Here is a 9,434-nt window from a genome sequence, read left to right as displayed (position 1 = left end):
AGTTCTCTTGAATTCTGGGTTCAATTTCTGAGAACTATTAGTTGATATTCAAGTTATGGATATCCAACTTTGTTTTCCAGTTAGCTAGGGCTTAATGCACAACCCAATCTAGAGTTCTGTTTTCATGTATATTTTCTAGGCCTTTTTCTATTGATTCTTATTAGCACTTGACCAGAAAATCTGCCCCATCTTGTCACTCTATTACAAGTTATCAATTTTCTCCCTAATTGTTCTCTAGTTCTCTATTTTGGTGATCCTGTTCTGCTAGTCAGTTTTATTTCTTTTATTTTGGAACTGATTTTGCACTTATTGAATTCTACCCACCTTCATTTCCTTTACTTGAGACAGGTCTATTTTGTAGTTCTATTCATATCATGCTTTCACCCTTAGTGCTCTAATACGTCAAGTAAGGGCATCAAACTCTCACTCAGATGACAGATTGATGAGCTGAGGGCGACAGTGGTTGAAATTTTTGGATGGGAAATGAACAGAACACAATTCTGTGATTCTGAGCCTGTAGCTTCAACAGGCTTGGTAGTACATTTTAACCTTTAGAATCAGAGAAATAGAAGTTGGCTCTAACCAGATTACCAACACCTTATTGATAAATTTAATCCCAGATTCAGATTCCTACAGATGTATCCATGTTACATGGAACTTTTTTAGAAAATTATAAAGTTAATTATTTTTCATTAAGAAAATTAAGAAATTCAACATATTCTTGGATCATAGGTTGGATTCAAATAAAAAAAAGTTTGAACTGCAGCTAATTTTTCATTAAATAATGATCTCTTTCAAAAGTCAGACTCAAAACAAAAAAGAGAAGCAAAAAAGAAAATCCCAAGCATAAACACGAACTAGTATCTTACCTTCCGAACAGAAACAGAGTCTGGAAAACTAACAAGCAAATACTTGGAAATGAAGTATAAATATTGCATTGGGTATCGACCTTGTAACCGAGGATCTGCCAGTTTTGAAAACTTCCGGTAGTCGTTGAACAAGGGGCGTGCCTGCAAAGACATAAACCTGACAGTTAGCTTGGTAGTGTTGAATTGGGGTGGATAACAAGAGGAATTTTTTATATCTAGATAACAGAGGTTCAGATTCAGAAGAGGGATTGGATATAGCATCATATCAAAATCTAAGATCTCAAGCAGTTAAATTTCATCTAACTAATCTCAAATGAATTAGATGAATGTAGAGAAAAGGATGCCCACTCATAGTTGCACAAGATGACTTTTGGCAAAGGAGTTTGGTTCTTCTACAGGGGAAGATGCATCAAAAGCATAGTTGTGACACACTGTATCCGATATGCATACCACAATTGATGAAATGTCCACATGGTCTATCCAATTGTTCCATGGAATCCACTCACAAAAGAAATGCATGCAATTGAAGAAACTAATTATATCAGGGAGGGACAGGACATTCTCAAGAAGAAGGCACCTTAAGGAGTAGACACTTTTTTCCTGGTCAGTACAGTGGAAGCTTTCTTAACTAATAGGACTTTCTTTACTAATAGGGGGGAAAACAATTTACTACTAGGAATGTGACTAATCCTCTTTGACTAAATATCACTCAGAAATGGTACTAAGCAAGTTTTAGCCCATTTCATTGCCACATGCTGTAAAAGATTCAATGCTAAATTTTGCAGATATTGATGAAAGATTGCGAAATAATTGGAAAATCCAACTCCTAAATCAGCTGATTTTTTATTTTTTTTAAGGGGGAAAAAAAAGGATTAACAAAAAAACCCAATCCCTAAAATCTATCTTGAAATGCTAGGAACAGACGCATCCATTCAGATTTCACAACTTGCAATCAGTGCTAAGAAAAATCTATCTATTTTCAATTCCTAAAAGTTATTTAGTGAAGTAATTAAGAACAAAAAAATATGATTTTTCATCTCAATATCCAGCAGACAAAGTAAGAAACCACAATGGTTAAGCCTAAGTTCTCCCCCTAATCTCACACTTATTTCCTCTAAAAAGAAGCAAGTTGAAGCTATATCTTAAAAGCCATTGTGTCTACAAATTTATGATTGGATGCCCAGAGAGTTTAAGATATCCCTAGAAAACTCTCAAGAAACCCTCTCTTTTAACTCATAGGAAACATATGTCAGTGTTCTATTTTGACTTGGAAATGAAGTATAAATATTGCAAGTTCTAATCTTGGTATCCCTACAATACACTTGGTATCCCTACAATACTGTATTGTAGGGATACCAAGATTAGAACTTGCAATATCAAAATACAGTTCATAAGTTTAGTGTAATTGACCTCACAACACCACCACCATAATGTCATGTAGCATGCAAGGCAATACAAGAAACAGAATTTATGTGAGATGGGATAAGAAACAATATCATATATCAAACAGAAGTGTAAAAGAGAGAAATGGAAAAAATATCATTTTTGCAAAGGGGTTTGAAATTGAATCAAGCAGCATTAAGGAAAGAACTTAATCTTGCTTTTGAAACTGAATTTTGGGTAAACTGGTAATATCCCAACAGCTATTCTAACGGAAGAAACTAAGCAGGGAAAAGAAAAAGAAGAAATACAATAATTGGTTTACAAATATGGCCAAAAAACAATGTCTAGTAATGATGTCAAAAGTTTGATATATATGTCCAATAATGGTGTCTGACACTGCACATTTCACCCAGATGGATTGTCTGGGTGGCAGAGATATGTTAAAAATAAGGATTCATTTTTATCTTTCAACAGAAGACAATTAAACAAGGCAGTAAAGACATTAGACTCTATTGTGGATGTAGGTTGAGACTAAACCAGATAGAATAATTGTTTAATATAGTGCAGACCAGTAAGCCTAGAGATCACCCCCAACACCCCCCCACCCAATAAAAAAAAAATAATAATAATAATTTAAACTTCTGAGATGACACATAACAACTAACATTGCATCTGAGAATCAAGCCTACATTACAAGAGTTTCCACCAAAATATGAAAGCATAATGAGAGTTAGATTAGATGTTTGCCCTCATTGTCTACATCACTCTGATCTACAATTGGAAAATACAAATGGAAAAAAAAAATCAAATATATTAGCTTTAAATCCCACCCCAGCTATAAATTTAGTAATCCAACCACAACCAATCCAGAATCGTGATCGGTTACTCTCGCGTAAACACTATCGGAAACTCAAAAATATATGATGAAGTTCCACCCAATGTGGCGAAGTCCGTTGCCATTAATCCCCCAGTATAGCTAGTCCATTGCAAACCCAACCAACACTTGGAGGATCCTTAAAACCCTAGATAGCATGAAAGCATCAAATTAGGAGAAACAGAGAACATGTACCTGAAATTTTGGTGAAGAAAGCCCATGAAGTAACGATTTGGGCGGAGGAGTAGCTCGTGAGCAAATAGCATGGTTTTCTGCAAAAAAATAAAAAAATAAAAAAAGGGAATCGAGGATGTAGATGGAAGAGACAGTAGTAGAAGAAGAAAGAGATAAACCTGTGTTCAAAACCAAAAGAGACATAACTATGTTCAGAACCAGGGCGGAGGCGCGAATCTGGTCTCTTCTCTTTATGCGCGAATAGCAGGGTTTTCTGCCTTAAAAAAAATAAAATCAGTGAACCGAGGATGTAGATGGAAGAGAATAGTAACAGAAGAAGAAAGAGACATACCTGTGTTCAGAACCAAGGGCGGAGGCGGATCTGGTCTCTTCTCTCTATGCGCGAAAAGTAGGGTTTTCTGCTTAAAAAAAAAAAACAAAACAAAAAAGGGGAAACCGATGATGAAGAAGATGGAAGAGAGTAGAAGAAGAAGAAAAAGATGAAAAAGGCATACCTGCTGTGTTCAGAGCCAGGGCAGAAACGCTTTTCCTCTCTCTCTGCACAAAGAGAAGGGTGAAGAAGCACTCTATCGTTTTGATCGGGAACGATTTCTCAAAACTCATCAAATTGTTTGAGATTTGAGCGCGCGTGGGAAGGGGTCTCGGATTTTTAATTTAGGGACATTTAATTATCCGCCCCCAATTTGCGATGGAAAATTTCCGTCTCCAATGATGAGAAAATTTCTTTAATTTAGGGACAATTAGTCATTCGTCTCCAATTTTTGCGACGAAAAATTTTCATATGTAGTGACAGAACTATTTCTGTACCAAATGATTTATTGAGGGATGAAAAAAATCCATTATAATAGATGTAAATGCAATTATAATAAATGTAAAATTTAATCATAATAGTGACGGAAAAACTCCGTCCCAAATATTGGGACAATAATATATCTATCCCATATTCCCATATATTGCGACAAAATTTTATCCATCTCGAATGGTCTATTTAGGGACAGAAAGTAATCTGTTGTAATAGATATAAAATTCAATCACAATAGCGACGGAAAAATCCGTCTCAAATATTGTGAGGGTAAGATATCTCCCCCAACTGCTATAAATGTAGCGATAGAATTATATCCGTCCCAAATGGTTTGTTTAGCGGACATAAATTACGTCCATCGCTAATGCCCACTTTTCTGAATGGTCAGTATCTGTCCCAATTGCTACACAACTAGGGACAAAATTATTTCTATCTTTAATTGTCGATTTGGAGACGGAAAACCATCTATCTTAACAGATATAAAACTCAATCACAGTTGTGACGGAAAGATCCGTCTCAAAAATTGATACGGTAAGTTTTCTATCCCAATTGTTAGATATGTAGGGACACCACAATAACAACGGAAATAATCCGTCTCAATTATTGTGACGGTATATTTTTTGTCCCAAATAGTCAAAATTTAGCGACGGATTTATAACTGTCCCGAATGATTTATTTATGGGACAAAAAATATGTCCGTCTCTAAAAAATTGTTGCAAATGCCCCTTTTTCTTGTAGTGAATTTATAATGTAGCATCAAAGGGTAAGTTTGGTTCCAAAAAAGCTTTTCTGAAACATTACCAAACGCAGCCTTAATACAAGTCTATTCCACTGGAATTGGTAACACACTTCCTATAAATGAATAGTTTGATTTTGTGGTATTTTTCCCTTAAAAACTTGAGATAATGTAGAGGGGCTTCAAGAAAGCACCTTCATAAAGTGGTGGAGCTAACAATTTAGATGATATATGTACGCAAGTTTTCTTGAACTGGTTCGTCCTTGCAAATGCACCAAGCCACCAATTTCCACAAAGAGTGAAGAAATTGCAGTACTGAGTCATATCTTTATGAACTTTAAAGAGTATGATAGGACCTATGACCTCTCTCCAGTCTCCATCCACCTAGTGGATTAGTGGATCAGCTGTCCATTTAAGTGGATGGTAAACCCCACACTCTTAACTATTGGCTTGTGGGATCTTTTCTCTAAGCCTCCTGCCTCAATTTACAAGGTAATGTGGGCTAATGTTTTGTTTTATGTCGTGACTTTTGTTTTAAGCATTTTTTTTTTTTTTTTAAATCAGGTTTTTGGACTTGACTCGTCCTCGACAAAACTTGAGGACTTGAGGGAAGTAAAACCTAATCAAAGCAAGTACTTTTTCTTTTTAATATAATAAAAGAGAGAGCTCCTTGGAAGGTAGCAAGACCTTTACACCAGCAGGGGGTCCAATTAGATGTGCCTAGAAGAACGAAATTGGGACAAGATTTTTTGTCCTTAATGAGGGGCAGGAATGTCATTTTACAATCCTTTATGTATGAGTGTAGGGATCACGTTGCCTTTCAATTTTTTTTTTTTTTATATCCCATAATAAATATATACGTAAATCATTAAAAATAAAAAGATAGAAAAATTGCAATATATAAAAGTGGTTATAGAACATAATTATGGTCCAAGGGAGAAATATATGAGATCGGAAATGATCGAACTTGGACTTTTGGCCAACTTTGAGTAAAATTACTAAGGCACAAGCATTTCAAGAAGACTCAGAACCAAATCTTATCACTTTTTAACATTGGACTAGTCTTCAGAACTCTTGACTAGGTTTCTATTTCTTAAGAAAAAAAAAAATAATACTATTCAGTTGTGTGCTCCTGTACCCAGACACAGGGATGGCAAAATGACTACCCAACCCCCCCTCCCCGTTGGTTGATGCTTCGACACATGCTCTCATTAACGGAGATTATGATGCAGGAGCCACACAATCATATAGTATTCTCTCTCTCATTTTTTATGAAAAAAAAAATTGGATCACCCGAATGAAGACCTATGATTTTCTAACAAAGGTTTTAGATTGCAAACCACAGAAAATGGATTTATGCTTATGGATATCTTATCTACCCACATTGTCCTTTGCTGTTGTTTTTTCTTTGCATGGCCATATCCTTTTCACAACCCATTCCAAAAGCATTTTTCCTCAATCAAGATGGTAACGTCGGCTGATGTTTGGTTACATGATGTATGTTGCCCTGCCTAGGAATAGCATGCGAAGGAACCAAATAAAGGCCACTAATGACATTCCAACAGAATGCTAAGGCTTTAGCCTTTTTTCCAAATTACGACTCTCAGGATTCCTTTTGGCTTTATTTTAGTTTTACGAATCTCTGACTCCATAGGAATATCAAGAGGACAAAATAATACTTTCAAAAGTCAAGACAAGACCCACCTGCTTATCAAACAGGTTAAGACGCCCTCACCGACTCATCACCTGGGTACTATCAAAGTTAAGAGAAACAAACAGAGAAGGGGAAAATAGGTAATTGGAGAAGAAAGTTGAAATGTAATATGTGTTGCCAAACAGACCAGGTTCATAATTTAGGAGGGATGCCACCACTTATTGTTAGACCTCTATCCCTTAGGCCATTTAGGAGAAAAAAAGAGAAGAAGATGCATTTAGTGTAGGAGGCTTCTGTCAATGTAATAGGATATTGAAAAGATCATAATGTATGCAGTCTTATTCCCGTTTTGTTGATCATTGCCCTTCAATTAGTTCAACAATGAGTATCCAAGCCTTCGGTTTGACTAGTCCTGCAGGTCCATACTGACCTCACAACCACATGGATTAGGGTTGAATGAAAATCATTCAACTTTTACTGAAAGCACTGAAGAGCACTAAACATCCTGGTGTGAATGATCCCAAAAAGGTAAGAAGAGTTGAACTTAAAACCACACACTTCCTGAGGCAAAGGTCCCTTAACAACTCGACTATCTCCTTAGAATTGCTCAATTCGACATTATAATACTTGATACAAGGCCTAATCTATATAAGTTTTTCCTCATCAATTCTCCAAAGATCATTTTAAGTCTACCCTAACTTTTTAGATACTTCAATTTATAAGACATTATATTTTAATCATCTCAAAATATATATATATATATATATCGCCATGTGTCTTACATGCCATCTGCCAAATGTATAGATGTAGGTTGAAATATTAGGGTTGGCAATGGCCAATTGTTTGGTTTTAGTTAAGGTTTGACCTAAAATCTCATTCAATAATGCACAACCAACAGCACGAGGACTGTTAGATTGGTTGTGACATTAATTGGGCCTCATTTTTTTTTAATAACCTCTTATTTGTTCTTAGTTTTATTTTATTTTATTTTTGACTTCTTAGCTTCACATGGTTGGCAGTTTTAAATTGTCTGTCAACGACACGTATCATGTCTAAAACAAGAGAAGGATAAATAATGAATCATCTGATAGGTTGAATATTCATAAAACAAATTAAATTGCTTTTGCAAATTTTGTCCTATTCCACCACTCCCACTTAACAGATCTGATTTGTTTTTTAGATCAAATTTGTTCCATTTTTTGAATTAATCGACAATTGGTCGGTCTTATTTCAATTAAATGGGGTCAGTTAAATAATTTAAGATATCTTGATATTATGTGGTATTGTTAATCATCAATCTTAATATTTGGCGAATATCGTATCAATGGAATGATAAGGACCAATGGTAAAACTATCCAAAAGCTCAATTTTTTTTTTTTTTTTTTGAAAAACTGGGGCAAAAATTGTCTGATATTGGTTGATTCGTGCTTATCTATATCAATATCTATTGGATAGTCGATACCAGTCTAATACCATGCAATAAATCCATGATTGGTTATATGGATCCTTAACATCTAATCAGCTGTATTGGAGGCCACACTTTTTTTTTATTGAAATAAAATAAAGTAAGAGAAATTAAAAGTTCATACACACCATACCCAACATATCGATATACTGTTTTTTTTCTTTCTCCATAGCCTCTTTGGCTACACACTTAAGCACCCCTAAAAAACTATTGTTGGATTTAATTACAAAATTGGGGTGAAAAGAGTAATTGTCCGATCTCTAAACGTAGAGATATTAAAGTATTATAGTTGTATTGGAGGCCACACTTGATACAAGTTTAAAATATGCATGTCTTTCCTCACCATTTCTCCAAGAGTCATTTTAGGTATGCCACCAGCTCTTTTAACTCATTCAACCTGAATCAAATTACTCCTCCATATTAAGCATCTAAGGCCTTCAATTAATTGAACACGAAAAAATAACCATGCCATCTCATGGGACTTTCTTGTAACTTATTATATATCGGAATTACTCCTAAATCATCTCTAATTTAATCATTCATTACTATATCCTACCCGATTTTTCCATATCCATCTCAACATTCTTATCTCAGTTATATTGAGTTTATCCATATTATGATTCTTAAGAACCTATGCAACATTACACTCTATACATCATAACAGATCATACAACTGTCTTATTTACTTTACATAATTTCTCTCCTAACAGCTTTAATCACCTCATTATCAATCCTATAATAACTATAATATTTGATAATTCATGAGTGGACAAGAGTTCTTATCCACCTAGCTCTTATGAAACTTCACTAGTACTTCTAACATTCAGAAAAAAAAAAAAAAAGGAATATTTACTTGGCACGCTTGTTTAAGAACTCAAAGTAGGGATCGTACTTTATATGATGGACCATAAAGTGCCCTAGCTAGTTGGCAAAAGAAACATATGTTGTCTCTCCTTGAATCCAAACCAGCCCTCATTGTTGACTCTTGAGCCCTTCTTCTACTTGGAGTGAAAAATTTAAACTTAAGTCAGACTGTAAGAGTAACTTCAAAGAGATTTAAGAAAAAAAAACCTAAACAAACAAACAAAGAAACATTAAAACGAGCAACGCAACCGCAAACTTCAGCATCAAGTTAAGGTTATCACCTCACTTCCCAACCACTAAGAGAGAGAGAGATGATATGGTCTTCATGGTCATGATGATGATGACCGTTATGGCCATTGGTGTAATATTCAAAACATTTTAACGTGGAAAGGCAATTTCCTCTGGAAGGGGAAAATGCCACCGTAAGCCAAAAGAGTCAACACCCCACTTGCATTTCTCTCCCATAAATGCCAACCCTCTCTTTCTTGATTTTCTTTTTTACTCGGTAAAACCCTTTCTTGAGACAACTCTCAAGTCCATGGTTTAAAGTATCTCCGATATCGATACGATACTCTTTGATACATATCTTAAA

General features: G+C 35.1%; 1 long non-coding RNA gene across 2 annotated transcripts; it reads right to left on the bottom strand.

Annotated features, from left to right (window-relative positions):
• Positions 1-744: 744 nt before the first annotated feature.
• Positions 745-4,024, bottom strand: LOC122058846. Of its 2 annotated transcripts, none has more exons than XR_006133961.1 (5): positions 3,816-4,024; positions 3,653-3,719; positions 3,480-3,578; positions 3,322-3,398; positions 745-1,010 (listed from the first exon to the last, which is right to left on the bottom strand). It is a non-coding gene; the product is annotated as an uncharacterized LOC122058846 (long non-coding RNA). The 2 variants fall into 2 exon arrangements; XR_006133960.1 differs by having other exon boundaries at positions 3,480-3,574.
• Between the last annotated feature and the right edge of the window lie 5,410 nt (positions 4,025-9,434).

This window comes from Macadamia integrifolia, chromosome 13, assembly GCF_013358625.1.
Source record: "Macadamia integrifolia cultivar HAES 741 chromosome 13, SCU_Mint_v3, whole genome shotgun sequence".
In the NCBI taxonomy this organism is placed as follows: Eukaryota; Viridiplantae; Streptophyta; class Magnoliopsida; order Proteales; family Proteaceae; genus Macadamia; species Macadamia integrifolia.
This window is presented reverse-complemented; position numbering and strand designations above follow the sequence as displayed.